This window comes from Moschus berezovskii, chromosome 18 (genome assembly GCF_049115385.1).
Source record: "Moschus berezovskii isolate FMDL1 chromosome 18, NW_MosBer_1.0, whole genome shotgun sequence".
Taxonomy (NCBI): domain Eukaryota; kingdom Metazoa; phylum Chordata; class Mammalia; order Artiodactyla; family Moschidae; genus Moschus; species Moschus berezovskii.
The window spans coordinates 1,862,068-1,889,159 of record NC_142477.1 but is presented as its reverse complement, the minus strand read 5'-3'; positions in this window follow the sequence as shown (position 1 = coordinate 1,889,159).

Here is a 27,092-nt window from a genome sequence, read left to right as displayed (position 1 = left end):
CCTCATCTCGCATGGAGGGGATAATTTTGGGGTGTTTCTCGAGTTGCGGCGGGAAGCTGGGGGTGCTTCTCGAGTTGCGACGGGGACCTCAGGAACTCGCTGGGGTTGCTTCAGGGAAGTCAGGTCCCCTTTGGTGTTAGAATGGGAACTTTCGGTTTCCTCTCGAGCCCTTCAATGTGCACAGGGGCTCCTCTCGAATTGAGTCCGTAAAGTGTGTTCTCCTCTCCAAAGGGGACGGCTGTGTGAGGGAACTTTCTGAGTCGAATAAAGGGTGTCAAGTACCTTTTTGCCTTTCCAGAGGGAATGTGGTATTTCTCTTGAGATGCTGCATCGCCAAATTTCCTCATCTCGCATGGATGGGATAATTTTGGGGTGTTTCTCGAGTTGCGGCGGGAAGCTGGGGGTGCTTCGCGAGTTGCGACGAGGACCTCAGGAACTCGCTGGGGTTGCTTCAGGGAAGTCAGGTCCCCTTTGGTGTTGGAAGGGGAACTTCCGGTTTCCTCTCGAGCCCTTCAATGTACACAGGGGCTCCTCTCGAATTGAGTCCGTAAAATGTGTTCTCCTCTCCATAGATGACGGCTGTGTGAGGGAACTTTCTGAGTCGAATAAAGGGTGTCAAGTACCTTTTTGCCTTTCCCGAGGGAATGAGGTATTTCCCTTGAGATGCTGCATCGCCAAATTTCCTCATCTCGCATGGAGGGGATAATTCTGGGGTGTTTCTCGAGTTGCGGCGGGAAGTTGGGGTGCTTCTCGAGTTGCGACGGGGACCTCAGGAACTCGCTGGTGTTGCTTCAGGGAAGTCAGGTCCCCTTTAGTGTTGGAAGGGATACTTCCGGTTTCCTCTCGAGCCCTTCAATGTGCACAGGGGCTCCTCTCGAATTGAGTCCGTAAAGTGTGTTCTCCTCTCCAAAGGGGACGGCTGTGTGAGGGAACTTTCTGAGTCGAATAAAGGGTGTCAAGTACCTTTTTGCCTTTCCAGAGGGAATGTGGTATTTCTCTTGAGATGCTGCATCGCCAAATTTCCTCATCTCGCATTGAGGGGATAATTTTGGGCTGTGTCTCGAGTTGCGGCGGGAAGCTGGGGGTGCTTCTCGAGTTGCGACGGGGACCTCAGGAACTCGCTGGGGTTGCTTCAGGGAAGTCAGGTCCCCTTTGGTGTTGGAAGGGGAACTTCCGGTTTCCTCTCGAGCCCTTCAATGTGCAGAGGGGCTCCTCTCGAATTGAGTCCGTAAAGTGTGTTCTCCTCTCCTAAGGGGACGGCTGTGTGAGGGAACTTTCTGAGTTGAATAAAGGGTGTCAAGTACATTTTTGCCTTTCCAGAGGGAATGTGGTATTTCTCTTGAGATGCTGCATCGCCAAATTTCCTCATCTCGCATGGAGGGGATAATTTTGGGGTGTTTCTCGATTTGGGGCGGGAAGCTGGGGGTGCTTCTCGAGTTGCGACGGGGACCTCAGGAACTCGCTGGGGTTGCTTCAGGGAAGTCAGTTCCCCTTTGGTGTTGGAAGGAGAACTTCCGGTTTCCTCTCGAGCCCTTCAATTGGCACAGGGGCTCCTCTCGAATTGAGTCCATAAAGTGTGTTCTCCTCTCCAAAGGGGACGGCTGTGTGAGGGAATTTTCTGAGTCGAATAAAGGGTGTCAAGTACCTTTTTGCCTTTCCAGAGGGAATGTGGTATTTCTCTTGAGATGCTGCATCGCCAAATTTCCTCATCTCGCATGGAGGGGATAATTTTGGGGTGTTTCTCGAGTTGCGGCGGGAAGCTGGGGGTGCTTCTCGAGTTGCGACGAGGACCTCAGGAACTCGCTGGGGTTGCTTCAGGGAACTCAGGTCCCCTTTGGTGTTGGAAGGGGAACTTCCGGTTTCCTCTCGAGCCCTTCAATGTGCACAGGGGCTCCTCTCGAATTGAGTCCGTAAAGTGTGTTCTCCTCTCCAAAGGGGACGGCTGTGTGAGGGAACTTTCTGAGTCGAATAAAGGGTGTCAAGTACCTTTTTGCCTTTCCAGAGGGAATGTGGTATTTATCTTGACATGATGCATCGCCAAATTTCCTCATCTCGCATGGAGGGGATAATTTTGGGGTGTTTCTCGAGTTGCGGCGGGAAGCTGGAGTGCTTCTCGAGTTGCGACGGGGACCTCAGGTACTCGCTGGGGTTGCTTCAGGGAAGTCAGGTCCCCTTTGTTGTTGGAAGGGGAACTTCCGGTTTCATCTCGAGCCCTTCAATGTGCACAGGGGCTCCTCTCGAACTGAGTCTGTAAAATGTGTTCTCCTCTCCAAAGCGGACGGCTGTGTGAGGGAACTTTCTGAGTCGAATAAAGGTTGTCAAGTACCTTTTTGCCTTTCCAGAGGGAATGTGCTATTACCCTTGAGATGCTGTATCGACAAATTTCCTCATCTCACATGGAGGGGATAATTTTGGGGTGTTTCTCGAGTTGCGGCGGGAAGCTGTGGGTGCTTCTCGAGTTGCGACGGGGACCTCAGGAACTCGCTGGGGTTGCTTCAGGGAAGTCAGGTCCCCTTTGGTGTTGGAAGGGGAACTTCCGGTTTCCTCTCGAGCCCTTCAATGTGCACAGGGGCTCCTCTCGAATTGAGTCCGAAAAGTGTGTTCTCCTCTCCAAAGGGGACGGCTGTGAGGGAACTTTCTGAGTCGAGTAAAGGGTGTCAAGTACCTTTTTGCCTTTCCAGAGGGAATGTGGTATTTCTCTTGAGATGCTGCATCGCCAAATTTCCTCATATCGCATGGAGGGGATAATTTTGGGGTGTTTCTCGAGTTGCGGCGGGAAGCTGGGGTGCTTCTCCAGTTGCGACGGGGACCTCAGGAACTCGCTGGGGTTGCTTCAGGGAAGTCAGGTCCCCTTTGGTGTTGGAAGGGGAACTTCCATTTTCCTCTCGAGATCTTCAATGTGCACAGGGGCTTCTCTCGAATTGAGTCCGTAAAGTGTGTTCTCCTCTCCAAAGGGGACGGCTGTGTGAGGGAACTTTCTGAGTCGAATAAAGGGTGTCAAGTAACTTTTTGCCTTTCCAGAGGGAATGTGCTATTTGTCTTGAGATGCTGCATCGCCAAATTTCCTCATCTCGCATGGAGGGGATAATTTTGGGGTGTTTCCCGAGTTGCCGCGGGAAGCTGGGGGTGCTTCTCGAGTTGCGACGGGGACCTCAGGAACTCGCTAGGGTTGCTTCAGGGATGTCAGGTCCCCTTTGGTGTTGGAAGGGCAACTTCCGGTTTCCTCTCGAGCCCTTCAATGTGCACAGGGGCTCCTCTCGAATTGAGTCCATAAAGTGTGTTCTCCTCTCCAAAGGGGACGGCTGTGTGAGGGAATTTCTGAGTCGAATAAAGGGTGTCAAGTACCTTTTTGCCTTTCCAGAGGGAATGTGGTATTTATCTTGAGATGCTGCATCGCCAAATTTAATCATCTCGCATGGAGGGGATAATTTTGGGGTGTTTCTCGAGTTGCGGCGGGAAGCTGGGGGTGCTTCTCGAGTAGCGACGGGTCCTCAGGAACTCGCTGGGGTTGCTTCAGGGAAGTCAGGTCCCCTTTTAGTGTTGGAACTAGAACTTCCGGTTTCCTCTCGAGCCCTTCAATGTGCACAGGGGCTCCTCTCGAATTGAGTCCGTAAAGTGTGTTCTCCTCTCCAAAGGGGACGGCTGTGTGAGGGAACTTTCTGAGGCGAATAAAGGTTGTCAAGTACCTTTTTCCCTTTCCAGAGGGAATGTGGTATTTCTCTTGAGATTCGGCATCGCCAAATTTCCTCATATCGCATGGAGGGGATAATTTTGGGGTGTTTCTCGAGTTGCGGCGGGAAGCTGGGGGTGCTTCTCGAGTTGCGACGGGGACCTCAAGAACTCGCTGGGGTTGCTTCAGGGAAGTCAGGTCCCCTTTGGTGTTGGAACTAGAACTTCCGGTTTCCCCTCGAGCCCTTCAATGTGCACAGGGGCTCCTCTCGAATTGAGTCCGAAAAGTGTGTTCTCCTCTCCAAAGGGGACGGATGTGTGAGGGAACTTTCTGAGTCGAGTAAAGGGTGTCAAGTACCTTTTTGCCTTTCCAGAGGTAATGTGGTATTTCTCTTGAGAGGCTGCATCGCCAAATTTCCTCATCTCGCATGGAGGGGATAATTTTGGGGTGTTTCTCGAGTTGCGGCGGGAAGCTGGGGGTGCTTCTCGAGTTGCGACGGGGACCTCAGAAACTCGCTGGGGTTGCTTCAGGGAAGTGAGGTCCCCTTTGGTGTTGGAAGGGGAACTTCCACTTTCCTCTCGAGCCCTTCAATGTGCACAGGGGCTCCACTCGAATTGAGTCCGTAAAGTGTGTTCTCCTCTCCAAAGGGTACGGCTGTGTCAGGGAACTTTCTGAGTCGAATAAAGGGTGTCAAGTACCTTTTTGCCTTTCCAGAGGGAATGTGGTATTTATCTTGACATGATGCATCGCCAAATTTCCTCATCTCGCATGGAGGGGATAATTTTGGGGTGTTTCTCGAGTTGCGGCGGGAAGCTGGGGTGCTTCTCGAGTTGCGACGGGGACCTCAGGTACTCGCTGGGGTTGCTTCAGGGAAGTCAGGTCCCCTTTGTTGTTGGAAGGGGAACTTCCGGTTTCCTCTCGAGCCCTTCAATGTGCACAGGGGCTCCTCTCGAACTGAGTCCGTAAAATGTGTTCTCCTCTCCAAAGGGGACGGCTGTGTGAGGGAACTTTCTGAGTCGAATAAAGGTTGTCAAGTACCTTTTTGCCTTTCCAGAGGGAATGTGCTATTACTCTTGAGATGCTGTATCGACAAATTTCCTCATCTCACATGGAGGGGATAATTTTGGGGTGTTTCTCGAGTTGCGGCGGGAAGCTGTGGGTGCTTCTCGAGTTGCGACGGGGACCTCAGGAACTCGCTGGGGTTGCTTCAGGGAAGTCAGGTCCCCTTTGGTTTGGAAGGGGAACTTCCGGTTTCCTCTCGAGCCCTTCAATGTGCACAGGGGCTCCTCTCGAATTGAGTCCGAAAAGTGTGTTCTCCTCTCCAAAGGGGACGGCTGTGAGGGAACTTTCTGAGTCGAGTAAAGGGTGTCAAGTACCTTTTTGCCTTTCCAGAGGGAATGTGGTATTTCTCTTGAGATGCTTCATCGCCAAATTTCCTCATATCACATGGAGGGGATAATTTTGGGGTGTTTCTCGAGTTGCGTCGGGAAGCTGGGGTGCTTCTCCAGTTGCGACGGGGACCTCAGGAACTCGCTGGGGTTGCTTCAGGGAAGTCAGGTCCCCTTTGGTGTTGGAAGGGGAACTTCCATTTTCCTCTCGAGATCTTCAATGTGCACAGGGGCTTCTCTCAAATTGAGTCCGTAAAGTGTGTTCTCCTCTCCAAAGGGGACGGCTGTGTGAGGGAACTTTCTGAGTCGAATAAAGGGTGTCAAGTAACTTTTTGCCTTTCCAGAGGGAATATGCTATTTGTCTTGAGATGCTGCATCGCCAAATTTCCTCATCTCGCATGGAGGGGATAATTTTGGGGTGTTTCCCGAGTTGCCGCGGGAAGCTGGGGGTGCTTCTCGAGTTGCGACGGGGACCTCAGGAACTCGCTGGGGTTGCTTCAGGGATGTCAGGTCCCCTTTGGTGTTGGAAGGGCAACTTCCGGTTTCCTCTCGAGCCCTTCAATGTGCACAGGGGCTCCTCTCGAATTGAGTCCGTAAAGTGTGTTCTCCTCTCCAAAGGGGACGGCTGTGTGAGGGAACTTTCTGAGTCGAATAAAGGGTGTCAAGTACCTTTTTGCCTTTCCAGAGGGAATGTGGTATTTCTCTTGAGATTCTGCATCGCCAAATTTAATCATCTCGCATGGAGGGGATAATTTTGGGGTGTTTCTCGAGTTGCGGCGGGAAGCTGGGTGTGCTTCTCGAGTAGCGACGGGTCCTCAGGAACTCGCTGGGGTTGCTTCAGGGAAGTCAGGTCCCCTTTTAGTGTTGGAACTAGAACTTCCGGTTTCCTCTCGAGCCCTTCAATGTGCACAGGGGCTACTCTCGAATTGAGTCCGTAAAGTGTGTTCTCCTCTCCAAAGGGGACGGCTGTGTGAGGGAACTTTCTGAGTCGAATAAAGGGTGTCAAGTACCTTTTTCCCTTTCCAGAGGGAATGTGGTATTTCTCTTGAGATTCGGCATTGCCAAATTTCCTCATCTCGCATGGAGGGGATAATTTTGGGGTGTTTCTCGAGTTGCGGCGGGAAGCTGGGGGTGCTTCTCGAGTTGCGACGGGGACCTCAGGAACTCGCTGGGGTTGCTTCAGGGAAGTCAGGTCCCCTTTGGTGTTGGAAGGGGAACTTCCGGTTTCCTCTCGAGCCCTTCAATGTGCACAGGGGCTCCTCTCGAATTGAGTCCGTAAAGTGTGTTCTCCTCTCCAAAGGGGACGGCTGTGTCAGGGAACTTTCTGAGTCAAATAAAGGGTGTCAAGTACCTTTTTGCCTTTCCAGAGGGAATGTGGTATTTCTCTTGAGATGCTGCATCGCCAAATTTCCTCATCTCGCATGGAGGGGATAATTTTGGGGTGTTTCTCGAGTTGCGGCGGGAAGCTGGGGGTGCTTCTCGAGTTGCGACGGGGACCTCAAGAACTCGCTGGGGTTGCTTCAGGGAAGTCAGGTCCCCTTTGGTGTTGGAACTAGAACTTCCGGTTTCCTCTCGAGCCCTTCAATGTGCACAGGGGCTCCTCTCGAATTGAGTCCGAAAAGTGTGTTCTCCTCTCCAAAGGGGACGGCTGTGTGAGGGAACTTTCTGAGTCGAGTAAAGGGTGTCAAGTACCTTTTTGCCTTTCCAGACGGAATGTGGTATTTCTCTTGAGATGCTGCATCGCCAAATTTCCTCATCTCGCATGGAGGGGATAATTTTGGGGTGTTTCTCGAGTTGCGGCGGGAAGCTGGGGGTGCTTCTCGAGTTGCGACGGGGACCTCAGGAACTCGCTGGGGTTGCTTCAGGGAAGTCAGGTCCCCTTTGGTGTTGGAACTAGAACTTCCGGTTTCCTCTCGAGATCTTCAATGTGCACAGGGGCTCTTCTCGAATTGAGTCCGTAAAGTGTGTTCTCCTCTCCAAAGGGGACGGCTGTGTGAGGGAACTTTCTGAGTCGAATAAATGGTGTCAAGTACCTTTTTGCCTTTCCAGAGGGAATGTGGTATTTCTCTTGAGATGCTGCATCGCCAAATTTCCTCATCTCGCATTGAGGGGATAATTTTGGGGTGTTTCTCGAGGTGCGGCGGGAAGCTGGGGGTGCTTCTCGAGTTGCGAAGGGTACCTCAGGAACTCGCTGGGGTTGCTTCAGGGAAGTCAGGTCCCCATTGTTGTTGGAAGGGGAACTTCCGGTTTCCTCTCGAGCCCTTCAATGTGCACAGGGGCTCCTCTCGAATTGAGTCTGTAAAGTGTGTTCTCCTCTCCAAAGGGGACGGCTGTGTGAGGGAACTTTCTGAGTCGAATAAAGGGTGTCAAGTAACTTTTTGCCTTTCCAGAGGGAATGTGGTATTTCTCTTGAGATGCTGCATCGCCAAATTTCCTCATCTCGCATGGAGGGGATAATTTTGGGGTGTTTCTCGAGTTGCGGCGGGAAGCTGGGGGTGCTTCTCGAGTTGCGACGGGGACCTCAGGAACTCGCTGGGGTTGCTTCAGGGAAGTCAGGTCCCCTTTGTTGTTGGAAGGGGAACTTCCGGTTTCCTCTCGAGATCTTCAATGTGCACAGGGGCTCCTCTCGAATTGAGTCCGTAAAGAGTGTTCTCCTCTCCAAAGGGGACGGCTGTGTGAGGGAACTTTCTGAGTCGAATAAAGGTTGTCAAGTACCTTTTTGCCTTTCCAGAGGGAATGTGCTATTACCCTTGAGATGCTGTATCGACAAATTTCCTCATCTCACATGGAGGGGATAATTTTGGGGTGTTTCTCGAGTTGCGGCGGGAAGCTGTGGGTGCTTCTCGAGTTGCGACGGGGACCTCAGGAACTCGCTGGGGTTGCTTCAGGGAAGTCAGGTCCCCTTTGGTGTTGGAAGGGGAACTTCCGGTTTCCTCTCGAGCCCTTCAATGTGCACAGGGGCTCCTCTCGAATTGAGTCCGAAAAGTGTGTTCTCCTCTCCAAAGGGGACGGCTGTGAGGGAACTTTCTGAGTCGAGTAAAGGGTGTCAAGTACCTTTTTGCCTTTCCAGAGGGAATGTGCTATTACTCTTGAGATGCTGTATCGACAAATTTCCTCATCTCACATGGAGGGGATAATTTTGGGGTGTTTCTCGAGTTGCGGCGGGAAGCTGTGGGTGCTTCTCGAGTTGCGACGGGGACCTCAGGAACTCGCTGGGGTTGCTTCAGGGAAGTCAGGTCCCCTTTGGTTTGGAAGGGGAACTTCCGGTTTCCTCTCGAGCCCTTCAATGTGCACAGGGGCTCCTCTCGAATTGAGTCCGAAAAGTGTGTTCTCCTCTCCAAAGGGGACGGCTGTGAGGGAACTTTCTGAGTCGAGTAAAGGGTGTCAAGTACCTTTTTGCCTTTCCAGAGGGAATGTGGTATTTCTCTTGAGATGCTTCATCGCCAAATTTCCTCATCTCGCATTGAGGGGATAATTTTGGGGTGTTTCTCGAGGTGCGGCGGGATGCTGGGGGTGCTTCTCGAGTTGCGACGGGGACCTCAGGAACTCGCTGGGGTTGCTTCAGGGAAGTAAACTCCCCTTTGGTGTTGGAACTAGAACTTCCGGTTTCCTCTCGAGCCCTTCAATGTGCACAGGGGCTCCTCTCGACTTGAGTCCGTAAAGTGTGTTCTCTTCTCCAAAGGGGACGGCTGTGTGAGGGAAATTTCTGAGTCGAATAAAGGGTGTCAAGTACCTTTTTGCCTTTCCAGACGGAATGTGGTATTTCTCTTGAGATGCTGCATCGCCAAATTTCCTCATCTCGCATGGAGGGGATAATTTTGGGGTGTTTCTCAAGTTGCGGCGGGAAGCTGGGGGTGCTTCTCGAGTTGCGACGGGGACCTCCGGAACTCGCTGGGGTTGCTTCAGGGAAGTCAGGTCCCCTTTGGTGTTGGAAGGGGAACTTCCGGTTTCCTCTCGAGCCCTTCAATGTGCACAGGGGCTCCTCCCGAATTGAGTCCGTAAAGTGTGTTCTCCTCTACAAAGGGGACGGCTGTGTGAGGGAACTTTCTGAGTCGAACAAAGCGTGTCAAGTTCCTTTTTGCCTTTCCAGATGGATTGAGGTATTTCTCTTCAGAAGCTGCATCGCCAAATTTCCTCATCTCGCATGCAGGGGATAATTTTGGGGTGTTTCTCGAGTTGCGGCGGGATGCTGGGGGTGCTTCTCGAGTTGCGACTGTGACCTCAGGAACTCGCTGGAGTTGCTTCAGGGAAGTAAACTCCCCTTTGGTGTTGGAACTAGAACTTCCGGTTTCCTCTCGAGCCCTTAAATGTGCACAGGGGCTTCTCTCGAATTGTGTCCGTAAAGTGTGTTCTCCTCTCCAAAGGGGACGGCTGTGTGAGGGAACTTTCTGAGTCGAATAAATGGTGTCAAGTACCTTTTTGCCTTTCCAGACGGAATGTGGTATTTCTCTTGAGATGCTGCATCGCCAAATTTCCTCATCTCGCATGGAGGGGATAATTTTGGGGTGTTTCTCGAGTTGCGGCGGGAAGCTGGGGGTGCTTCTCGAGTTGCGACGGGGACCTCAGGAACTCGCTGGGGTTGCTTCAGGGAAGTCAGGTCCCCTTTGGTGTTGGAACTAGAACTTCCGGTTTCCTCTCGAGATCTTCAATGTGCACAGGGGCTCTTCTCGAATTGAGTCCGTAAAGTGTGTTCTCCTCTCCAAAGGGGACGGCTGTGTGAGGGAACTTTCTGAGTCGAATAAATGGTGTCAAGTACCTTTTTGCCTTTCCAGAGGGAATGTGGTATTTCTCTTGAGATGCTGCATCGCCAAATTTCCTCATCTCGCATTGAGGGGATAATTTTGGGGTGTTTCTCGAGGTGCGGCGGGAAGCTGGGGGTGCTTCTCGAGTTGCGAAGGGTACCTCAGGAACTCGCTGGGGTTGCTTCAGGGAAGTCAGGTCCCCATTGTTGTTGGAAGGGGAACTTCCGGTTTCCTCTCGAGCCCTTCAATGTGCACAGGGGCTCCTCTCGAATTGAGTCTGTAAAGTGTGTTCTCCTCTCCAAAGGGGACGGCTGTGTGAGGGAACTTTCTGAGTCGAATAAAGGGTGTCAAGTAACTTTTTGCCTTTCCAGAGGGAATGTGGTATTTCTCTTGAGATGCTGCATCGCCAAATTTCCTCATCTCGCATGGAGGGGATAATTTTGGGGTGTTTCTCGAGTTGCGGCGGGAAGCTGGGGGTGCTTCTCGAGTTGCGACGGGGACCTCAGGAACTCGCTGGGGTTGCTTCAGGGAAGTCAGGTCCCCTTTGTTGTTGGAAGGGGAACTTCCGGTTTCCTCTCGAGATCTTCAATGTGCACAGGGGCTCCTCTCGAATTGAGTCCGTAAAGAGTGTTCTCCTCTCCAAAGGGGACGGCTGTGTGAGGGAACTTTCTGAGTCGAATAAAGGTTGTCAAGTACCTTTTTGCCTTTCCAGAGGGAATGTGCTATTACCCTTGAGATGCTGTATCGACAAATTTCCTCATCTCACATGGAGGGGATAATTTTGGGGTGTTTCTCGAGTTGCGGCGGGAAGCTGTGGGTGCTTCTCGAGTTGCGACGGGGACCTCAGGAACTCGCTGGGGTTGCTTCAGGGAAGTCAGGTCCCCTTTGGTGTTGGAAGGGGAACTTCCGGTTTCCTCTCGAGCCCTTCAATGTGCACAGGGGCTCCTCTCGAATTGAGTCCGAAAAGTGTGTTCTCCTCTCCAAAGGGGACGGCTGTGAGGGAACTTTCTGAGTCGAGTAAAGGGTGTCAAGTACCTTTTTGCCTTTCCAGAGGGAATGTGCTATTACTCTTGAGATGCTGTATCGACAAATTTCCTCATCTCACATGGAGGGGATAATTTTGGGGTGTTTCTCGAGTTGCGGCGGGAAGCTGTGGGTGCTTCTCGAGTTGCGACGGGGACCTCAGGAACTCGCTGGGGTTGCTTCAGGGAAGTCAGGTCCCCTTTGGTTTGGAAGGGGAACTTCCGGTTTCCTCTCGAGCCCTTCAATGTGCACAGGGGCTCCTCTCGAATTGAGTCCGAAAAGTGTGTTCTCCTCTCCAAAGGGGACGGCTGTGAGGGAACTTTCTGAGTCGAGTAAAGGGTGTCAAGTACCTTTTTGCCTTTCCAGAGGGAATGTGGTATTTCTCTTGAGATGCTTCATCGCCAAATTTCCTCATCTCGCATTGAGGGGATAATTTTGGGGTGTTTCTCGAGGTGCGGCGGGATGCTGGGGGTGCTTCTCGAGTTGCGACGGGGACCTCAGGAACTCGCTGGGGTTGCTTCAGGGAAGTAAACTCCCCTTTGGTGTTGGAACTAGAACTTCCGGTTTCCTCTCGAGCCCTTCAATGTGCACAGGGGCTCCTCTCGACTTGAGTCCGTAAAGTGTGTTCTCTTCTCCAAAGGGGACGGCTGTGTGAGGGAAATTTCTGAGTCGAATAAAGGGTGTCAAGTACCTTTTTGCCTTTCCAGACGGAATGTGGTATTTCTCTTGAGATGCTGCATCGCCAAATTTCCTCATCTCGCATGGAGGGGATAATTTTGGGGTGTTTCTCAAGTTGCGGCGGGAAGCTGGGGGTGCTTCTCGAGTTGCGACGGGGACCTCCGGAACTCGCTGGGGTTGCTTCAGGGAAGTCAGGTCCCCTTTGGTGTTGGAACTAGAACTTCCGGTTTCCTCTCGAGCCCTTCAATGTGCACAGGGGCTCCTCTCGAATTGAGTCCGTAAAGTGTGTTCTCCTCTCCAAAGGGGACGGCTGTGTGAGGGAATTTTCTGAGTCGAATAAAGGGTGTCAAGTACCTTTTTGCCTTTCCAGAGGAAATGTGCTATTTCTCTTGAGATGCTGCATCGCCAAATTTCCTCATCTCGCATGGAGGGGATAATTTTGGGGTGTTTCTCGAGTTGCAGCGGGAAGCTGGGTGTGCTTCTCGAGTTGCGACGGGGACCTCAGGAACTCGCTGGGGTTGCTACAGGGAAGTCAGGTCCCCTTTGGTGTTGGAAGGGGAACTTCCGGGTTCCTCTCGAGCCCTTCAATGAGCACAGGGGCTCCTCTCGAATTGAGTCCGTAAAGTGTGTTCTCCTCTCCAAAGGGGACGGCTGTGTCAGGGAACTTTCTGAGTCGAATAAAGGGTGTCAAGTACCTTTTTGCCTTTCCAGAGGGAATGTGGTATTTCTCTTGACATGCTGCATCGCCAAATTTCCTCATCTCGCATGGAGGGGATAATTTTGGGGTGTTTCTCGAGTCGCGGCGGAAGCTGGGGGTGCTTCTCGAGTTGCGACGGGGACCTCAGGTACTCGCTGGGGTTGCTTCAGGGAAGTCAGGTCCCCTTTGGTGTTGGAAGGGGAACTTCCGGTTTCCTCTCGAGCCCTTCATGTGCACAGGGGTTCCTCTCTAATTGAGTCTGTAAAGTGTGTTCTCCTTCCAAGGGGACGGCTGTGTGAGGGAACTTCTGAGTCGAATTAATGGTGTCAAGTACCTTTTTGCCTTTCCAGAGGGAATGTGGTATTTCTCTTGAGATGCTGCATCGCCAAAATTCCTCATCTCGCATTGAGGGGATAATTTTGGGGTGTTTCTCGAGTTGCGGCGGGAAGCTGGGGGTGCTTCTCGAGTTGCGACGGGGACCTCAGGAACTCGCTGGGGTTGCTTCAGGGAAGTCAGGTCCCCTTTGGTGTTGGAAGGGTAACTTCCGGTTTCCTCTCGAGATCTTCAATGTGCACAGGGGCTCCTCTCGAATTGAGTCCGTAAAGTGTGTTCTCCTCTCCAAAGGGGACGGCTGTGTGAGGGAACTTTCTGAGTCGAACAAAGGGTGTCAAGTTCCTTTTTGCCTTTCCAGATGTATTGAGGTATTTCTCTTGAGATGCTGCATCGCCAAATTTCCTCATCTCGCATGGAGGGGATAATTTTGGGGTGTTTCTCGAGTTGCGGCGGGATGCTGGGGGTGCTTCTCGAGTTGCGACGGGGACCTCAGGAACTCGCTGGCGTTGCATCAGGGAAGTAAACTCCCCTTTGGTGTTGGAACTAGAACTTCCGGTTTCCTCTCGAGCCCTTCAATGTGCACAGGGGCTTCTCTCGAATTGAGTCCGAAAAGTGTGTTTTCCTCTCCAAAGGGGACGGCTGTGTGAGGGAACTTTCTGAGTCGAATAAAGGGTGTCAAGTACCTTTTTGCCTTTCCAGACGGAATGTGGTATATCTCTTGAGATGCTGCATCACCAAATTTCCTCATCTCGCATGGAGGGGATAATTTTGGGGTGTTTCTCGAGTTGCGGCGGGAAGCTGGGGGTGCTTCTCGAGTTGCGACGTGGACCTCAGGAACTCGCTGGGGTTGCTTCAGGGAAGTCAGGTCCCCTTTGGTGTTGGAACTAGAACTTCCGGTTTCCTCTCGAGATCTTCAATGTGCACAGGGGCTCCTCTCGAATTGAGTCCGTAAAGTGTGTTCTCCTCTCCAAAGGGGACGGCTGTGTGAGGGAACTTTCTGAGTCGAATAAAGGGTGTCAAGTAACTTTTTGCCTTTCCAGAGGAAATGTGCTATTTCTCTTGAGATGCTGCATCGCCAAATTTCCTCATCTCGCATGGAGGGGATAATTTTGGGGTGTTTCTCGAGTTGCGGCGGGAAGCTGGGGGTGCTTCTCGAGTTGCGACGGGGACCTCAGGAACTCGCTGGGGTTGCTTCAGGGAAGTCAGGTCCCCTTTGGTGTTGGAAGGGGAACTACCGGTTTCCTCTCGAGCCCTTCAATGTGCACAGGGACTCCTCTCGAATTGAGTCCGTAAAGTGTGTTCTCCTCTCCAAAGGGGACGGCTGTGTCAGGGAACTTTCTGAGTCGAATAAAGGGTGTCAAGTACCTTTTTGCCTTTCCAGAGGGAATGTGGTATTTCTCTTGACATGCTCCATCGCCAAATTTCCTCATCTCGCATGGAGGGGATAATTTTGGGGTGTTTCTCGAGTCGCGGCGGAAGCTGGGGGTGCTTCTCGAGTTGCGACGGGGACCTCAGGTACTCGCTGGGGTTGCTTCAGTGAAGTCAGGTCCCCTTTGGTGTTGGAAGGGAAACTTCCGGTTTCCTCTCGAGCCCTTCAATGTGCACAGGGGTTCCTCTCGAATTGAGTCCGAAAAGTGTGTTCTCCTTCCAAAGGGGACGGCTGTGTGACGGAACTTTCTGAGTCGAATAAAGGGTGTCAAGTACCTTTTTGCCTTTCCAGAGTGAATGTGGTATTTCTCTTGTGATGCTGCATCGCCAAATTTCTCATCTAGCATTGAGGGGATAATTTTGGGGTGTTTCTCGAGGTGCGGCGGGAAGCTGGGGGTGCTTCTCGAGTTGCGACGGGGACCTCAGGAACTCGCTGGGGTTGCTTCAGGGAAGTCAGGTTCCCATTGGTGTTGGAAGGGGAACTTCCGGTTTCCTCCCGAGCCCTTCAATGTGCACAGGGGCTCCTCTCGAATTGAGTCCGTAAAGTGTGTTCTCCTCTCCAAAGGGGACGGCTGTGTGAGGGAACTTTCTGAGTCGAATAAAGGGTGTCAAGTAACTTTTTGCCTTTCCAGAGGGAATGTGGTATTTCTCTTGAGATGCTGCATCGCCAAATTTCCTCATCTCTCATGCAGGGGATAATTTTGGGGTGTTTCTCGAGTTGCGGCGGGAAGCTGGGGGTGCTTCTCGAGTTGCGACGGGGACCTCAGGAACTCGCTGGGGTTGCTTCAGGGAAGTCAGGTCCCCTTTGGTGTTGGAAGGGGAACTTCCGGTTTCCTCTCGAGATCTTCAATGTGCACAGGGTCTCCTCTCGAATTGAGTCCGAAAAGTGTGTTCTCCTCTCCAAAGGGGACGGCTGTGTGAGGGAACTTTCTGAGTCAAATAAAGGGTGTCAAGTACCTTTTTGCCTTTCCAGAGGGAATGTGCTATTTCTCTTGAGATGCTGCATGGCCAAATTTCCTCATCTCGCATGGAGGGGAAAATTTTGGGGTGTTTCTCGAGTTGCGGCCGGAAGCTGGGGGTGCTTCTCGAGTTGCGACGGGGACCTCAGGAACTCGCTGGGGTTGCATCAGGGAAGTAAACTCCCCTTTGGTGTTGGAACTAGAACTTCCGGTTTCCTCTCGAGCCCTTCAATGTGCACAGGGGCTTCTCTCGAATTGAGTCCGAAAAGTGTGTTCTCCTCTCCAAAGGGGACGGCTGTGTGAGGGAACTTTCTGAGTCGAATAAAGGGTGTCAAGTACCTTTTTGCCTTTCCAGCTGGTATGTGGTATTTCTCTTGAGATGCTGCATCGCCAAATTTCCTCATCTCGCATGGAGGGGATAATTTTGGGGTGTTTCTCGAGTTGCGGCGGGAAGCTGGGGGTGCTTCTCGAGTTGCGACGGGGACCTCAGGAACTCGCTGGAGGTGCTTCAGGGAGGTCAGGTCCCCTTGGTGTTGGAAGGGGAACTTCCGGTTTCCTCTCGAGCCCTTCGATGTGCACAGGGGATCCTCTCGAATTGAGTCCGTAAAGTGTGTTCTCCTCTCAAAGGGAACGGCTGTGTGAGTGAACTTTCTGAGTCGAATAAAGGGTGTCAAGTACGTTTTTTCCTTTCCAGAGGGAATGTGGTATTTCTCTTGAGATGCTGCATCGACAAATTTCCTCATCTCGCATGGAGGGGAGAATTTTGGGGTGTTTCTCGAGTTGCGGCGAAAAGCTGGGGGTGCTTCTCGAGTTGCGACAGGGACCTCAGGAACTCGCTAGGGTTGCTTCAGGGAAGTCAGGTCCCCTTTGGTGTTAGAAGGGGAACGTCCGGATTCCTCTCGAGCCCTTCAATGTGCACAGGGGCTCCTCTCGAATTGAGTCCATAAAGTGTGTTCTCCTCTCAAAGGGGACGGCTGTGTGAGGGAACTTTCTGAGTCGAATAAAGGATGTCAAGTACCTTTTTGCCTTTCCAGAGGGAATGTCGTATTTCTCTTGAGATGCTGCATCGACAAATTTCCTCATCTCGCATGGAGGGGATAATTTTGGGCTGTTTCTCGAGTTGCGGCGGGAAGCTGGAGGTCCATCTCGATTTGCGACGGGGACCTCAGGAACTCGCTGGGGTTGCTTCAGGGAAGTCAGGTCCCCTTTGGTGTTGGATGGGGAACTTCCGGTTTCCTCTCGAGCCCTTCAATGTGCACAGGGGCTCCTCTCGAATTGCGTCCGTAAAGTGTGTTCTCCTCTCCAAAGGGGACGGCTGTGTGAGGGAACTTTCTGAGTCGAATAAAGGGTGTCAAGTACCTTTTTGCCTTTCCAGAGGGAATGTGGTATTTCTATTGAGATGCTGCATCGCCAAATTTCCCCATCTCGCATGGAGGGGAGAATTTTGGGGTGTTTCTCAAGTTGCGGCGGGAAGCTGGGGGTGCTTCTCGAGTTGCGACGGGGACCTCAGGAACTTGCTGGGGTTGCTTCAGGGAAGTCAGGTCCCCTTTGGTGTTGGAAGGGGAACTTCCGGAATCCTCTCGAGCTCTTCAATCTGCACAGGGGCTCCTCTCGAATTGAGTCCGTAAAGTGTGTTCTCCTCTCCAAAGGAGACGGCTGTCTGATGGAACTTTCTGAGTCGAATAAAGGGTGTCAAGTACCTTTTTGCCTGTCCAGAGGGAATGTGGTATTTCTCTTGAGATGCTGCATCGCCAAATTTCCTCATCTCGCACGGAGGGGATAATGTTGGGGTGTTTCTCGAGTTGCGGCGGGAAGCTGGGGGTGCTTCTCGAGTTGCACGGGGACCTCAGGAACTCGCTCGTGTTGCTTCAGGAAAGTCAAGTCACCTTTTGTGTTGCAAGGGGAACTTCCGTGTTACGCTTGAGCAGTTAAATAGGAACATTTCCTCTTCTCGATTTGAGTCCATAAAGTGTGTTCTCCTCTCCACTGAGGAGGGAAACTAGGGACAATTCTGAGTCGCTCCAAGGGAGTCAAGTACCGTTTTGGCTTTCAAGCGGGAATGTGCGATTTCTCTTGAGATTCTGCAGTGGAAAATTTCCTCATCTCGCATTGAGGGGATAATTTTGTGGTGTTTCTCGAGTTGCAGCGAGAAGCCTAGGGCACTTCTCGAGTTGCGACGGGTACCTCAGGAACTCACTCGAGTTACTTCAAGGAAGTCAGTTCCCCTTTTGTGATGGAACGGGAAATTCCGGATTACTCTTAAGCCCTTTAAAGGGAATAGTTCCTCCTCTGGGGTTGAGTCCATAAAGTGTGTTCTCTTCTCCAATGGAAACGGATGTTAGGGAGATTTCTGAGTGGCATAAAGTGTGTAAAGTACCATTTTGCCTTTCAAGCGGGAATGTGTGATTTCTCTTGAGATTATTTAGCGCAAATTTCCTCATCTCGCTTTGAGGGGATAATTTTGTGGTGTTTCTCGCATTGCGGCGGAAACCAGGGGCTACGTCTGTATTTCCGTGGAGACCTCAGGAACTCTCTCGGGTTGCTTCAGGGAAGTCAAGTCCCCTTTTGTGTTGGAAGGGGAATTTCCGGGTTAGTCTCCAGCTGTTAAATGGGAATAATGCCTCTTCTCGATTTGAGTCCATAAAGTGTGTTCTCCTCTCCAATGAGGACGGATGCTAGGGAACATTCTGAGTCGCCTAAAGGGAGTCAAGTACCCTTTTACTTTTCAAGCGGAAATGTGGGATTTCTCTTGAGATTCTGCAGCACAAAATTTCCTCATCTCGCTTTGAGGGGATAATTTTGTGGTGTTTCTCGAATTGCGGCGGGAAGCTGGGGGTACTTCTCGAGTTGCGACGTGGACCTCAGCGACTCACTCGAGTTACTTCAGGGAATTCAGGTCCCCTTTTGTGCTAAAAGGGGAACTTCCGGATTACTCTTTAGCCCTTTAATTGGAATAGGGCGTCTTCAAGTGTTGAATCCAAAAAGTGTGATCTCCTCTCCAATGGGTTCGGATGTTAGGGAAATTTCTGAGTGGCAAAATATGTGTCAAGAACCCTTTTGTCTTTCAAGCGAGAATGTGGGATTTCTCTTGAGATTCTGCAGCGCAAAAATTACCTCATCTCGCATTGAGGGGATAGTTTTGTCGTGTTTCTTTATTTGCGACGGGAAGCCGGGAGTACATCTGGATTTGCGAAGGGAACGTGAGGAAGTCGCTAGGGTTGCTTCAGGGAATTCAAGGCAACTTTTGTGTTGGAAGGGGAACTTCCGGGTTACTCTCGACTCGTTAAATGGGAATATTGCCTCTTCACGATTTGAGTCCATAAAGTGTGTTTTCCTCTCCACTGAGGACGGATATTAGGGAACATTCTGAGTCGCCTAAAGGGAGTCAAGTACCCTTTTGCATTCAAGCGGGAATGTGGGATTTCTCTTGAGATTCTGCAGCACAAAATTTCCTCATCACGCATTGAGGGGATAATATCGTGGTGTTTCTCGAATCGCGGTGGGAAGTTGGGGGTATTCTCGACGTGCAACGGAGACCTCAGGAACTCACTCCAGTTACTTCAGGAAAGTCAGGTCCCCTTTCATGCTGGAAAGGGAACGTCCGTAATACTTTTGAGCCCTTTAAAGGGAATAGGGCCTCTTCTCGATTTGAGTCCCTAAGTATGTTCTCCTCTCCAATGGGGACGGATGTTAGGGAACATTCTGAATGGCACAAAGTGTGTCAAGTATGCTTTTCCCTTTCAAGCCAGAATTTGGGATTTCACTTGAGATTCTGCAGTGCAAAATTGCCTCACCTCGCATTCAGGGGACAATTTTCTGATGATTCTGGTGTTTCGACGGGAAGCAGGGCGTACTTCTCGAGTTGGAAGGGGATCACAGGTACTCGGTCGATTTGCTTTAGGGAAGTCAAGTTCCCTTTTGTCTTGGAAGGAGAACTTTCGGATTACTCTCTAGCCGTTATTGGAAATACTGCCTCACTTGATTTGAGTCCATAAAGTGTGTTCCCCTCTCCACTGAGGACGGATGTTAGGGAACTTTGTGAGTGGCATAAAGTGTGTCTAATACACTTTTGCCTTTCAAGCTGGAATGTGGGATTTCTCTTGAGATCCTGGAGCGCAAAATTACCTCATCTCGCATAGAGGGGATAATTTTGTGGTGTTTCTCATGTTGCGGCGGCAATCAGCGGGTACTTTTCGATTTGCGATGGGAACATCAGGATCTCGCTCCAATTGTTTCAGGGAAGTCAAGTCCTCTTTTGTGTTGGAAGGGGAACTTCCGGGTTACTCTCGAGCCGTTAAATGGGAATATTGCCTCTCCTCGATTTAAGTCAATATAGTGTGTTCCCCTCTCCACAGAGGACGGATGTTAGGGAACATTTTGAGTCGCATAAAGGGAGTCCAGTACCCTTTGACCTTTCAAGCGGGAATGTGGGATTTCCTTGAGATTTGGCAGTGCAAAATTTCCTCATCTCGCATTGACGGGATAATATTGTGGTGTTTCTTTAGTTGCAGCGGGAAGCCAGGGGTACTTCTAGATTTGCGAAGGGAATGTCAGGAATTCCCTAGGGTTGCTTCAGGGAAGTCAAGTCCCCTTTTGTGTTGAAAGGGGAACTTCCGGGTTACTCTCTAGCCGTTAAATGGGAATATTGCCTCCTCTCGATTTCAGGGCATAAATTGTGTACTCCTCTCCTTGAGGACGGATGTTAGGGAACATTCTGAGTCGCCTAAAGGGAGTCAAGTACACTTTTACCTTTCAAGCGGGAATGTGGGATTTCTCTTGAGATTCTGCAGCACAAAATTTCCCATCACTCATTGAGGGGATAATATTGTGTTGTTTCTCAAATTGCGGCGGGAAGTTGGGGATATTCTCAACGTGCTACGGAGACCTCAGTAACTCAGTCCAGTTACTTCAGGGAAGTCAGGTCCCCTTTTGTGCTGGAAAGGGAACATCCGTATTGCTTTTGATCCCTTTAAAGGGAATAGGGCCTCTTCTCGATTTGAGTCCCTAAAGCGTGTTCTCCTTTCCACTGAGGACGGATGTTAGGGAACATTCTGAATGGCAAAAAGTGTGTCAAGTACGCTTTTGCCTTTCAAGCGGGAATGTGGGATTTAACTTGAGATTCTGCAGTGCAAAATTACCTCACTTCGCATTGAGGGGACAATTTTGTGATGATTCTGGGGTTTCGGCGAGTAGCAGGGGGTACTTCTCGAGTTGCTCGGGTATCACAGGTACTCGCTCGATTTGCTTTAAGGAAGTCAAGTTCCATTTTGTGTTTGAAGGAGAACTTTCGGATTACTCTGGAGTCGTTAAATGGAAATATTGCCTCTCTTGATTTGAGTCCATAAAGTGTGTTCCCCTCTCCACTGAGGACGGATGTTAGGGAACATTTTGAGTCGCATAAAGGGAGTCAAGTACCCTTTTGCCTTTCAAGCATGAATGTGCGATTTCTCTTGAGATTCTGCAGCGGAAAATTTCCTCGTGTCGCGTTGAGGGGATAATTTTGTGATATATCTCCAGTTGCAGCTGGAAGCAGGGGGTAATTCTCGAGTTGCCACGGGGACCTCCGGGACTCGCTCGGGTTGCTTCAGGGAAGTCAAGTCCCCTTTTCTGTTGGAAGGGGAACATCGGGATTACTCTCGAGCCTTTAAATGAGAATATTGCCTCTTCTCGATTTCGGTGCATAAAGTGTGTTCTCCTCTCCTTGAGGACGTATGTTAGGGAACATTCTGAATCGTCTAAAGAGAGTCAAGTACCCTTTTACTTTTCAAGCGGGAATGTGGGATTTCTCTTGAGATTCTGCAGCACAAAATTTCCTCATCTCGCATTGAGGGGATAAATTTGTGGTGTTTCTCGAATTGCGGCAGGAAGCTGGGGATAATTCTCGAGTTGCGACGCGGACCTCAAGAACTCACTCGAGTTACTTCAGGGTAGTCACGTCCCCTTTTGTGCTGGAAGGGGAAATTCCGCGCTACTCTCTAGCCCTTTAATTGGAATAGGGCGTCTTCAGGTGTTGAATCCATAAAGTGTGTTCTCCTCTCCAATGGTGATGGATGTTAGGGAACTTTGTGAGTGGCATAAAGTGTGTCAAGTACCCTTTTGCCTTTCAAGCGGGAATGTGGGATTTCTCTTGAGATTCTGTAGCACAAAATTACCTCATCTCGCATAGAGGGGATAATTTTGTGGTGTTTCTCGTGTTTCGGCGGGAAGCAGCGGGTACTTTTTCGATTTGCGATGGGAACTTCAGGAATTCGCTCCAATTTTTTCAGGGAAGTCAAGTCCCCTTTTGTGTTGGAAGGGGAACTTCTGGGTTACTCTCGAGTCATTAAATGGGAATATTGCCTCTCCTCGATTTGAGTCCACAAAGTGTGTTCTCCACTCCACTGAGGACGGATGTTAGGGAACATTCAGAGTCGCATAAAGGGTATCAAGTACACTTTTGATTTTTAAGCGGGAATGTGGGATTTCTTTGAGATTCTGCAGCACAAAAATTCCTCTTCTCGCATTGACGGGATAATATTGTGGTGTTTCTTTAGTTGCAGTGGGAAGCCGGGGTACTTCTGATTTTGCGAAGGGAACGTCAGGATCTCGCTAGGGTTGCTTCAGGGAAGTCAAGTCCCCTTTTGTGTTGGAAGGGGAACTTCCGGGTTACTCTCGACCCGTTAAATGGGAATATTGCCTCTTCTCGATTTGAGTCAATATAGTGTGTTCCCCTCTCCACAGAGGACGGATATTAGGGATCATTCTGAGTCGCATAAAGGGAGTCCAGTACCCTTTTGTCTTTCAAGCGGGAATGTGGGATTTCTTTTGAGATCTTGCAGCGCATAAGTTCCTCAACTCGAATTGAGGGCATTATTTTGTGGTATTTCTCTAATAGTAGTGGGAAGCTGGGCGTACTACTGGAGTTGAGTCGGAGAACTCAGGAAATCACTTGAGTTATTTCAGAGAAGTCTGGTCGCCTTTTGTGCTGGAAGGGGAACTTCTAGATTACTCTCTAGCCCTTTAATTGGAATAGGGCCCCTTCTGGTGTTGAATCCATAAAGTGTGTTCTCCTCTCCGATGGGGACAGATGTTAGGGAACATTCTGAGTGGCATAAAGTGTGTCAAGTTCCCTCTTGCCTTTCAAGCGAGAATGTGGGATTTCTCTTGAGATCCTGCAGTGCAAAATTACCTCATCTCGCATAGAGGGGATAGTTTTGTCTTGTTTCTTTATTTGCGACGGGAAGCCGGGGGTACTTCTGGATTTGCGAATGGAACGTCAGGAAGTCACTAGGATTGCTTCAGGGAATTCAAGGCAACTTTTGTGTTGGAAGGGGAACTTCTGGGTTACTCTCGAGCCGTTAAATGGGAATATTGCCTCTTCACGATTTGAGTCCATAAAGTGTGTTCTCCTCTCCACTGAGGACGGATTTTAGGGAACATTCTGATTCGCATAAAGGGAGTCAAGTACTCTTTTGCCTTTCAAGCGGGAATGTGGGATTTCTCTTGAGATTCTGCAGCACAAAATTTCCTCATCTCGCATTGAGGGGATAATTTTATAGTGTTTCTCGAATTGCGGCGGGAAGTTGGGGGTATTCTCGAAGTGCAACGGAGACCTCAGAAACTCACTCCAGTTACTTCAGGGAAGTCAGGTCCCCTTTTGTGCAGGAAGGGGAACTTCCTCGTTACTCTCTAGCCCTTTAATTGGAATAGGGCGTCTTCACGTGTTGAATCCATAAAGTGTGTTCTCCTCTCCAATGGGGACGGATGTTAGGGAACTTTATGAGTGGCATAAAGTGTGAAGTACCCTTTTGCCTTTCAAGCGGGAATGTGGGATTTCTCTTGAGATCCTGGAGCGCAAAATTACCTCATCTCGCATAGAAGGGATAAATTTGTGGTGTTTCTCGTGTTGCGGCCTGAAGCAGCGGGTAATTTTTCTATTTGCGACGGGAACCTCAGGAACTCGCTCTAATTGTTTCAGGGAAATCAAGTCCCCTTTTGTGTTGGAACGGGAACTTCTAGATTACTCTCTAGCCCTTTAGTTGGAATAGGGCCTCTTCTGGTATTGAATCCATAAATTGTGTTCTCCTTTCCAATGGGGACGGATGCTAGGGAACTTTCTGAGTGGCATAAAGTGTGTCAAGTACCCTTTTGCCTTTCAAGCGTGAATGTGGGATTTCTCTTGAGATTCTGCAGCGGAAAATTTCCTCATCTCGCGTTGAGGGGATAATTTTGTGGTATTTCTCCAGTTGCAGCTGGAAGCAGGGGGTAATTCTCGAGTTGCGACGGGGACCTCAGGCACTCCCTTGGGTTGCTTCAGGGAAGTCAAGTCCCCATTTCTGTTGGAAGGGGAACATCGGGATTACTCTCGAGCCATTAAATGAAAATATTGCCTCTTCTCGATTTCAGTGCATAAAGTGTGTTCTCCTCTCCTTGATGACATATGTTAGGGAACATTCTGAGTCGTCTATAGGGAGTCCAGTATCCTTTTACTTTTCAAGCGGGAATGTGGGATTTCTCTTGAGATTCTGCAGCACAAAATTTCCTCATCTCGCATTGAGGGGATAAATTTGTGGTGTTTCTCGAATTGCGGAGGGAAGCTGGGGATAATTCTCAAGTTGCTACGCGGACCTCAGGAACTCACTCGAGTTACTTCAGGGAAGTCAGGTCCCCTTTTGTGCTGGGAGGGGAACTTCCACGTTACTCTCTAGCCCTTTAATTGGAATAGGGCGTCTTCACGTGTTGAATCCATAAAGTGTGTTCTCCTTTCTTTGGGGACAGGTGTTAGGGAAATTTCTAAGTTGCATAAAGTGTGTCAAGTACCCTTTTGTCTTTCAAGCGAGAATGTGGGATTTCTCTTGAGATTCTGCCACGCAAAAATTACCTCTTCTCGCATTGATGGGATAGTTTTGTCGTGTTTCTTTATTTGAGAAGGGAAGCCGGGGGTACTTCTGGATTTTCGAAGAGAACGTCAGCAAGTCGCTAGGGTTGCTTCAGGGAAGTCAAGTCCCCTTTTGTTTTGGAAGCGGAACTTCCGGGTTACTCTCGAGCCATTAAATGGCAATATTGCCTCTTCACGATTTGAGTCCATAAAGTGTGTTCTCCTCTCCACTGAGGACAGATGTTAGGGAACATTCATAGTCGCATAAAGGGAGTCAAGTACCCTTTTGCCTTTCAAGCGGGAATGTGGGATTTCTCTTGAGATTCTGCACCACAAAATTTCTTCATCTCGCATTGATTGGATAATATTGTGGTGTTTCTCGTATTGCGGGGAGAAGTTGGGGTATTCTGGACGTGCAAAGGAGACTTCAGGAAATCCTTCCAGTTACTTCAAGGAAGTCAGAATCCCTTGTGTGCTGGAAAGGGAACGTCCCTATTACTTTGAGCCATTTAAAGGGAATAGGGCCTCTTCTCGATTTGAGTGCATAAAGTGTGTTCCCCTCTCCACTGATGACAGATGTTAGGGGACATTTTGAGTCGCATAAAGGGAGTCAAGTTCCCTTTTGCCTTTCAAGCGTGAATGTGGGATTTCTCTTGAGATTCTGCAGCGGAAAATTTCCTCATCTCGCGTTAAGGGGATAATTTTGTGGTATTTCTCCAGTTGCAGCTGGAAGCAGGGGGTAATTCCCGAGTTGCGGCGGGGACCTCAGGTACTCGCTCGGGTTGCTTCAGGGAAGTCAAGTCCCCTTTTCTGTTGGAAGGGGAACATCGGGATGACTCTTGAGCCGTCAAATGGGAATATTGCCTCTCCTCGATTTGAGTCCATAAAGTGTGTTCTCCACTCCACTGAGGACAGATGTTAGGGAACATTCAGAGTCGCAAAAAGGTTATCAAGTACCCTTTTCCCTTTCAAGCGGGAATGTGGGATTTCCTTGAGGTTCTGCAACGCAAAATTTCCTCATCTCGCATTGACGGGATAATATTGTGGTGTTTCTTTACTTGTGGCGGGAAGCCAGGGGTACTTCTGGATTTGTGAAGGGAACGTCAGGAATTCGCTAGAGTTGCTTCAGGGAAGTCAAGTCCCCTTTTGTGTTGGAAGGGGAACTTCCGGTTTACTCTCGAACCGTTAAATGGGAATATTGCCTCTTCTAGATTTGAGACAATACAGTGTGTTCCCCTCTCCACAGAGGACGGATGTTAGGGAACATTCTGAATCGCCAAAAGGGAGTAAAGTAAGCTTTTGCCTTTCAAGCGGGAATGTGGGATTTCTCTTGAGATTCTGCACCACAAATTTCCTCATCTCGCATTAAGTGGATAATATTGTGGTGTTTCTCGAATTGCGGCGGGAAGTTGGGGGTATTATGGACGTGCAACGTAGACCTCAGGAACTCCTTCCAGTTACTTCAGGGAAGTCAGGTCGCCTTGTGTGCTGGAAAGGGAACATCCCTATTACTTTTGAGCCCTTTAAAGGGAATAGGTCCTCTTCTCGATTTGAGTCCATAAAGTGTGTTCCCCTCTCCACTGAGGATGGAAGTTAGGGAACATTTTGAGTCGCAAAAAAGTAGTCAAGTACCCTTTTGCCTTTCAAGCGGGAATGTGGGATTTCTCTTGAGATTCTGCTTCGCAAAATTACTTCATCTCCCATTGAGGGGATAATTTTGTTGTTTTACTTTACTTGCGGCGGGAAGCTGGGGGTACTTCTGGATATGGGAAGGGAACGTTAGTAAATCTCTAGAGTTTATTCATGGAAGTCAGGTCCCCTTTTTTGATAGAAGGGGAACTTCTGGATTACTCTCGAGCCCTTAATAGGGAATATTGCCTCCTCTCTATTTCAGTGCATAAATTGTGTTCTCCTCTCCTTGAGGACGGATGTTAGGGAACATTCTGAGTCGCCTAAAGGGAGTCAAGTACCCTTTTACTTTTCAAGCGGAAATGTGGGATTTCTCTTGAGATTCTGCAGCACAAAATTTCCTCATCTCGCTTTGAGGGGATAATTTTGTGGTGTTTCTCGAATTGCAGCGGGAAGCTGGGGGTACTTCTCGAGTTGCGACGTGGACCTCAGTGACTCACTCGAGTTACTTCAGGGAAGTCAGGTCCCCTTCTGTGCTGAAAGGGGAATTTCCGGATTACTCCCTAGCCCTTTAATTGGAATAGGGCGTCTTCAGGTGTTGAATCCAAAAAGTGTGTTCTCCTCTCCAATGGGGACGGATGTTAGGGAAATTTCTGAGTGGCATAAAGTGTGTCAAGTACACTTTTGTTTTTCAAGCGAGAATGTGGGATTTCTCTTGAGATTCTTCAGTGCAAAAATTACCTCATCTTTCATTGAGGGGATAGTTTTGTCGTGTTTCTTTATTTGCCACTGGAAGCCGGGGGTACTTCTGGATTTGCGAAGGGAACGTCAGGAAGTCGCTAGGGTTACTTCAGGGAATTCAAGTCCCCTTTTGTGTTGGAAGGGGAACTTCCGGGTTACTCTGGAGCCTTTAAATGGGAATATTGCCTCTTCACGATCTGAGTCTATAAAGTGTGTTCTCCTCTGCACTGAGGACCGAAGTTAGGGAACATTCTGATTCGCATAAAGGGAGTCAAGTACCCTTCTGCCTTTCAAGCGGGAATGTGAGATTTCTCTTGAGATTCTGCAGCACAAAATTTCCCATCACGCATTGAGGGGATAATATTGTGGTGTTTCTCGAATTGCGGCGGGATGTTGGGGGTATTCTCGACATGAAACTGAGACCTCAGGAACTCACTCCAGTTACTTCAGGGAAGTCAGGTCCCCTTTTGTGCTGGAAAGGGAACTTCCGTATTTTTTTTGAGCCCTTTAAAAGGAATAGGGCCTCTTCTCGATTTGAGTCAATAAAGTGTGTTCTCCTCTCCACTGAGGACGGATGTTAGGGAATATTCTGAATGGCACAAAGTGTGTCAAGTACGCTTTTGCCTTTCAAGCGGGAATGTGGGATTTCACTTGAGATTCTGCAGTGCAAAATTACCTCACCTCGCATTGAGGGGACAATTTTCTGATGATTCTGGAGTTTTGGCGGGAAGCAGGGGGTATTTCTCGAGTTGCGACGGGGATCACAGGTACTCGCTCGATTTGCTTAGGGAAGTCAAGTTCCCTTTTGTGTTGGAAGGAGAACTTTCGGATTACTCTGGAGTCGTTAAATGGAAATATTGCCTCTCTTGATTTGAGTCCATAAAGTGTCTTCCCCTCTCCACTGAGGACGGATGTTAGGGAACATTTTGAGTCGCATAAAGTTATTC